Source organism: Sturnira hondurensis, unplaced genomic scaffold (genome assembly GCF_014824575.4).
Source record: "Sturnira hondurensis isolate 20B ecotype Veracruz unplaced genomic scaffold, ASM1482457v3 Scaffold0015596, whole genome shotgun sequence".
Classification (NCBI taxonomy): domain Eukaryota; kingdom Metazoa; phylum Chordata; class Mammalia; order Chiroptera; family Phyllostomidae; genus Sturnira; species Sturnira hondurensis.
The window spans coordinates 21,927,423-21,935,691 of NW_028088227.1; positions in this window are offsets into that span (position 1 = coordinate 21,927,423).

The following is an 8,269-nucleotide window of genomic DNA, read 5'->3' on the forward strand; positions in this document are numbered from 1 at the left end:
AAAGATAAAAGAGTGAAACTTTTTATGACAAAATAACACTGCCTAAGAGAAAAATGGCATTGCTATTTTATAACCAAAGTAGACTTAAGGCAAAAAATATGTCTAGAAATAAAAAAGTCACTACAACATAATGATTGACTTCTCCATGAAGGTATGATAACTTTAGAGTGCTATGCAACAAATTGTACAGCTTCCGATAGAGGAAAATATTGATAGCATTGTAGAAAATGACAAATCATGATTATTTTGAGAAGTTTTTTTTTCACAAAAGAAGTCAGTAATGGTATGGATGATTTCAGCAATTAATACCCTTGAATTAATCAACATATAAAACAAACACTACATCCAACAATTGGACAATGCATATTTATTTTCAAAAACACATTAATGAAAAATGACCTCATACTTAACACAAAGAAATTTTTAGCAAATTAAAGCATTGTGCTAAGTGAAATAAGTGGGGAGGTGATGAAAGACAAATACCATATGATCTCACCTATAAGTGGGAGCTAATCAACAAAACAAACAAAGAAGTAAAATAGAACCACAGACGTGGAAATAAAGAACAAAGTGACAGGGACCACAGGGGAATGGGAGGGAAGGGGGAATAACAGGGGAAAGAACGGGAAGGGGGAAGCAAAGGAACATCAATAGAGGACTCGTGGACCCGGACAATGGGGGGGACTGAACGTGGGAGTGGGGAAGATAGGACAGGGGAGGGCAACGGGGAAAAGGTAGGAAAACTATAACAACAATAAATACATTTAAAAAAAGATCTGTTTTTTTAATCATTCTAGATTCTCTTATGCAGTTAAGTTGAACACTGATTTTTAAAAAAGATTGGCATCACTCTATGTGGTTAAAGTTTACCAATCAATTGGATATAATTTCTTCTTTGTGTCAAAGAAGAAATTATAAAGTAGAAACTACATAAAACTGAATGATGGTAATAATATAGTGCTTATACTAGACAGTGAAACTAGTGGACTATAGCGAAAGCTATTCATACGGGGCTATGTATAGCCTTAAATACGTAGTGAATAAATGAACAAGTATTCAATTACAAAGTTGGCTGGAATGTCCCAACAGACATGTTATTTATTGGCCTTTAAGGAAGAAAAATTCTTTGTTGAGCAGTAATGTCCCAGGCACTGCAGGATAAACACCAACCTGGCCTTCGTCCACTATGTGCCAACAGCAACGAGAGCTGTGGAAACAGAAAATTCCTCCATACATGTCCACCAATCTCTATGTGAGAGATGCTGCGTCCAGGGGAGAACCACTGAGTTAGACAAAGAATGAGAGAGTGAATCCAAGGAGAATAGAAATCTGAGAAAAAACCAAGATAATAAAACAATGTGCAAAATAAAAAAAGAGTTCTTTTTTTGAACATACTAACAAAGTTAGTATGATAAGTTTGGTCAAAGAAATAAGCAAAAGAAATTAAAATAGTTTACATAGCTAGAGACTAAGGGAAAATAAACACTATTGTGAAAAATTTCATGGCAATAAATTTGAAAATAGTATGTATACTTATATGTGAATATATATACACATATATCTTAAATATATATAATGTATGTGTGTGATCTTAAAAAAGTTCAAGAAGAAATAGAATACAATGTTTCTAAAAATCAGTTTTAAAATTATATTTGCATTTGCAATCTTTCCTACAAATAAAATAACTATCTCAGACTGTTGGGGTTTTTTTGCTAATTCTGTAAACATTTAAGGAACCATTATACTCTTACAAAAAGTAAAAATCTCTAAAGCACTAAACAATAAGGAAATCCCCTCAATTTATGGAGCTAGGGTAACGGCGGTACCAAAACAGGAAAGGAGAGTGTGAGGAAATTGTAGGCCCATTCCCTACTGATGATCAAAGCAAAAATCATAAACAGAAGGTTGGCAAAGTAAACAAGAAAATATATGATGATGTTGGATTTAACCTAACAATGCACGATTGGTTTACCACTAGAAAAATCAAATTGTGTATTTAACCATATTAACCAATTAAAGAAGAAAAGGTATATTATTATCACCATAGAGCCAGAAAAAAATATTGACTAAATTTAACATTCATGTATGATAAAAGTGCATTATCAGCTTGGATAGAAGGAATTTCTAACACTTTAAAGAGTCCTTATAAACACTGCAAACATTAATTACGAAACATTGAAAGATTTCCCTTTAAATTTGAAATGAAAAGGGCAGCCCATTACACTGTTGTCCATTTTAAACTGTAATAAAACTCTTCTATGTGCCCAAGTTCCTCCATTTGGTGTTTTCTCACACAGCCACCTGTTGTTGTTTTTTTGCGAACTCCTGTCTCCCTTCTGACTTCAGCTGAACCTTTTAACTTCTTCTTCAGTCCCAGTATGCTGCTCGATTTGTGTTCCGCTCCCGTCAGCTTCTCTTCAGTGGAGGACCCTGTCTGGGCACCAGCACTAGGTTTGTATTTCAACAATTCTGGGGGGCCAGATGGCTCCAGCTCCTTCATCTTTTCTTGGTGAGTCCATTGCACTAATGGCTATCCCTACAAACAGAAACTGTTCTCGATCAAGTTCAAGGAGTTTATCATCTCCAAGCCCTTATTATATGAAATGTTAAAGGGACTTATCTAATAAAAAGAAGATGAAAAATATGAACAGTGAAAGGACAGCAAACTCACAGTTATCAACAACCACACCTAAAACAAAAGCAAACTAAGAGGACAGCTAGATCAGGAGCAGAACCATAGAAATGGAGATCACATGGAGGGTTAGCAACAGGGGAGTGGGAGGAGGAGAAGGGGGAAGAAGGTACAGAGAATAAGTAGCATAGATGGTAGGTAGAAAATAGATAGGGGGAAGGCAGGAATACTATGGACAATGTAGAATCTAAAGAACTTGAGACACATGGTCATAAACTAAAGGGGGGAATGGTGGGAAAGGGGATGTGCAGGGTGGAGGGGAATGAAGGGGGGAATAGAACAACTGTAATGGTATAATCAATAAAATACATATTTTAAAAAAACTGTTCTCGGTTTCAGCAACTATTTGTAAATTGTCCTCCTTCCTTCCTTGTAAATACCTGCTGCCTATTTTCAGAGTTTTTTTTCTCTTCTCAGGTAAGCTGGACACTATTTCTTCCTCTTTTCCTACACAAATGCTGAAGCCCTCAAGTCTTTTTCCTGTAAAAGTTTAACTTCACTTGCTTAAATTTTGAGGTTACCTAGGCACTTTTATTGAGCACATGGTACATGGGATTTTCGGCTTGTAATCTAGGTGCTTTGTCTAGTTGTACATGGGGATTCGTGGAGATCAAAAACTGTGCCTTTACCAATGCTGCCATCTGCCCAGAAGCATGGGTCTTTAACCTTTTCAGGGGAAAATGAGAATTTATTAGTGGGACTTCAATGTTTTGCATGAATGTAATAAAGGAAAGTGCTTCAACTTTCAGTTGTGAACATTTTAACATTGCTGGACTTTTATTCTTTGGTTATTTGGCTGTTCTTGCTGAGTAGGAATGGACAGAAGAAATGAGGTAAGATCTGAGGTAAGATCTGAGTTAAGATCAGAAAAAAAGCAGAGGTCAGGTATTAGCCTTCTAAGCATGCATACAAACTTGGGTTTGAGGGAAGATGGCTGAGCTGTTGTGTTTTACCAGGACCATTTCATTAGCTTTAGAAAGATACATAAAAGCAGCAAAGGTGATCAAGTGGCCTTGTGCTTCTCTAAAGGAAATGCCAGTGGCCCTTTTTGACCAAGAGCTCATAATAATTAGACTTCCTTTGGCACAGGAAAGTGTCAGCTTAATTGCTTGTATTTACGTCTTGGACTTATACCTGGGACCTACTCTGCAACATATCTGCAGTCCATTACAGACCCTTCACTTTTTCAAGGCCAATTTTTCATTAGTTGCACACAGGGCTGGCCAAAGGGTCAATTGATTTCCACCATTCAAATTCATTGGTACAAAATGAAGGACCCATAGTTTGGATTTCTTTTAATCTGGTAACACCTCAACAAGAGAGCCAAGGATCATTTCAAAATATCAGTGCCTATTAAAGTCGCCCAGGAAACACTGTCCAGCCTCAAGAGAGAACTGTCTTTAGAGCCAAGTTTCATGGTTTTAGAGCCGGAGGCATTTGAAATCAAACATTTGGTCAAAGGAAGGCCTTAGTCAGTCTGCTGCCCTGAATGAGAGTGAATTTGCACATGCCAGGCCAAGTTATGGGGCACATTTTTGTCATGTGGAAAATCAATTCCATTATTTCTTTGGGTTTAAAGATCTCATTTAGTTCTTCTGCTGACTAATATGCGAGGGATTTGGATTTTTGTCAAAATGAGAACTCTTTTCTTTTCCAATCAAGTTTTAATCTCTGTTATGAAGACTTTGTTAACTTTTACTTAATGTATAGGCTTCTTGTATTAGTTAGTTGTTCACTGAATAACAAATTATCCTGAAAACTAGGATTTTAAAACAACAATCATTATTTCTTGCAAGTTTACAGACTGGCTGGTGAAGTTCACCAGTCTTGCTTGGGCTTGGCTGGCCAGCACTGGACTCTTGAATAGTAAACATTGCTTTTGTCTCTGGGTGTCCACCTGGGAGTCACTCACATATCTGTTGATCAGCTGGCTGTTAACTCATTGAAGATGTCCTCCAGTGGGAAAATTTCCTCTGCCTCATGAGGTCTTTCATTCTTCGGTAGGTTATCTGTGTCAGGGGTCCCCAAGACTACTCCCCAGAACTAATAATTCACTAAGAGGAGTCATAAGACTCAGCATACAGACACAATAATGGCTATCATTTATTAGATACAAAGAATACAAAGCAAAAATCAGCAAAAGCATAGGCATGTGGGGCAAAGTTCTGAGGACAGCAGGTGTGAGCCTCCAAGAGTCTACTTTCAGTAGGGTCACATAGGCTGTTTAATTTCCCCAGCAACAAATTGTGACAACATGTCTGAAATGTTGTTTTCCAGGGGATTTCACTAGAGACTCAGTGTCCAGGGTTTATGTTAGGGGTTGGTCACATGAGCACCCTTGGGCCCATAACGAAATTCCAGACTCTTACAATAAGAGCAGGTGTTCAGCATAAACCACATTGTTCCCACAAACATTTGAGGCACAGTGAGCTCCTCTTATTAGTTACGGTGGTGGGAACATTCCTGAAATCCAAGTTTCCTCATGCAGCTGAGGGGCCATCTTGCAAGCAGGTTTTTCCAACAATAGCAGTCTTGGAACTGCTATGTTAATTTTTTTCCTGGATACTATCTCAGGCAAAGGATGCTTATCTCCGGCTAAGGTTAAAGTTCCAAGAAGGCAAATAAAAATTCAAAAGGTCTCCTGGGGACGAGGCTAGGAATTGGCACATGCTCACTTTGGACCTAGTCTACTGACTAAAGAGTGTCCAGAGATTTAAGAGGAGAGGAGAGAGACTACGCAGAAGCTGCGAGTTTTCTTCACAAGGCATTCATAGTCTCTAACGGTGGCTGTGAATTCAATTAATGTCTGACACTTCCAAAACTTTTACCATTGGTCTTGGAAAGTTGTGAGAAGCCTAGAAAGTTGAGAGACTCCTTTATTGTAGAAAATTGTGTCATCCCATCATGCAGTCCCATTCCACAATGAGTTTCTATCTCAGCTCCTTTCCAATCACCCCCAGATAAGACGATTTTCTTCTTCCAAAAGCTGATTCTCAACCCCAGTTCATAACAGTGTCTCTCACGAAGCAGAACGCATTGAGATGACTGTTTCAGTTCTTTAATTTCTCTCCCTTTAATGAGTGGGCTTGCTAATTCTCAGGGATTTGGGAGATGGGTCCTCTGGCAATCCAGAATGGATCTCCCTCAACTTCAGTTCCAGAGACTCAAAGTGTCTATATCCTACTGATGAAATGCAGTCACTGTCACACCCAAGAGCTTTGAAGACTCAGCTGGGCTCAGTCCGCTAAAGAGCAGCCAAACCCAGGACCGATTCCATTGCCGGGAGTCCAATTCTGTAACTTTCCAAGAGCTCATCCAGAGCTTCTTGGGCAGCTGGTGAAGAATACTTCAGGGAAAATTCCAGGGCAGTCCAATACAGATCCCAACTTCTGAGTTTGGGGGGGACTAACTGCATGGAAATTAGAAATAATTGATGCCTAGCCCATATGCCCCTTGACATTTTCAGACTAGTTATGGTCAAACCAGAGCATGTCACTAGTGGGAGATCTCTATGGCTTTGGTTGGTAAAATGTCACAGCTGTAACTGTTTCTTTTTAGTGGTGTACAGTCTTAATACCCAAAATAGCAGATTTAGCATGGACTTTAAAGGAACATTCCTCTTAGGACTCCTTCCCGGACAATATAATTCCTCCCCCACGACACTTCTTTGGCAGGACAGTCTGACCAACTCTGTCTCGGCCCAGACATGACAGCACTAACTGCTCTTTCTCATGAGCTAATGAACTGCTCTCTCTGATTACCTTCTTCCCGCACCCATTTGGCCTGACTTGTAAAGCTAATTCAACAATTTCATGCCTGACAGAATAATTTTGAAAAGAGCGTCACTCCTTTCAATACAGAAGTACATATGATATTTTTAAAGGTTGAGATTTGGGGTTGAATTTTTGGTAGAAAGCCTCCCGTGCTGTCCACAAACCCTAAAAATGTATGTTTAATAGCCAAAGGAAAGACACACAATTGAAAAGATATTTCTATTTAATCAAAACTGATCTGTTTTCAGGCCACACTCTAAGAGGTTTAAAGGGTGAAATGAAACTTTTTCTCCCCTAAATGACATTTTTTTTACACCATATTTTTTGCTAGTGTTGACTAAAATAAAGCATTTTATGTTGCTATTTGAAGTAAGTTATCTAAAAGTAAACACGCAGCTACCTCGAGTTTGAGTGCTTATCGGAGGAAAGGCACTACATAGAAGACTGTATATTTTATCGTGTATGTCAACCGTAGATGAAACACCCTTGCTTAGGGGTACCATTGTTCAAGCTGAAAAAGCTTAGACTTACAGAGAGTAGTGGCTTAATCAAGAACATACTGTTAATGAGTAGCGGGGTCAGAATTGGGATTTGATCCTGTCTGACTCAGAAGACCAAGCCTGATTTAAAATAGCCAGTATACTTAGATGTACATGAGATACCAACCCATGGTGTGTGTGTATACACACACACATTTAGATTGTATTTGGACACTTAGAAATTTTTTTTAAAAAATTACTCTCCAAATCACTTTATAGTCTTCAAACAATATTATTTAATACTTTCATCATGTGCCATGAGTAGAACGAAGCCACTTAAATGTGTTATACTGGTGATATTTTGCAATGTTCCCTCGGATTCTAAGACTTAGAAGAAGATTGTTGCTAACACTTTATTATTTTTTTTCCAAAATGATGATTCTTGGCAGTCAGAATATGATTTTACTCACAGGAACATTGTCTTAGGGACTTTTCTTGGTAGGAAAAATTTTGAAGAGAATTTATAGAAAATGCTGCTCAGAAAACTTCCTTTTCAAGGCAGAAGACTGGCCCTGTCAGAAAAAATGCCTAAGAAAAGATTCCAAAATGAATCACGGAGACTTTCTCAATAAGATTCTAATAAATATTAGAAACATACACCCTTACTTGGAAATGCATTTAACTTTATTCCACAGAATTTTATATAAACCATTGTAGAGATGTGGCATTGTTTTCTTTCTTTCCTTCTTTTCTCCCTCTCTCTCTCTCTCTCCTGCTTTCCTTTTCTTTCTTTCTCTCACTGTATTTGCCATGTCTTACCTTAAGAGTTGGGTAATGGGAGACCCAAGTAGGAGAAAATACAGTTTGATTTAGCCAAAATAACTATGGGTCGGTTGGCCATAATATGAATGCTTACCCATCAAACACTGGTTTTACAAAGACACAGAAAGTTAAAATATCTCTTTGGAGATGAGGGCAAGGTAAAGCTCATCTGGAAAGTGTTTTTTGCTTCTTTGTTTGGCAAATTTTCCTTCTAGTTCAGATCCCTGGAAGAAACTGAAGCAGACATGTGCAAGAAGAAACTTTGATTCTGGAATGCAGCAATTTCCTACCCTATGGAACATCCAAGACTCGTGGCTGCTATGAAAGGAAGACCCTCTGGTGTGCAGGGCACATGGTGTAACGTTACCAGGGCTCATGGAACCCAGGAGTGGACCACAGATCCAGAGATTGAACATGGGGCCTCCATTCTACCTTGATAAAACAAGGTCATTGACTAGCTTGCATTTGGAACATGTTATAATCCAAGCATTGGATTGTAGAGC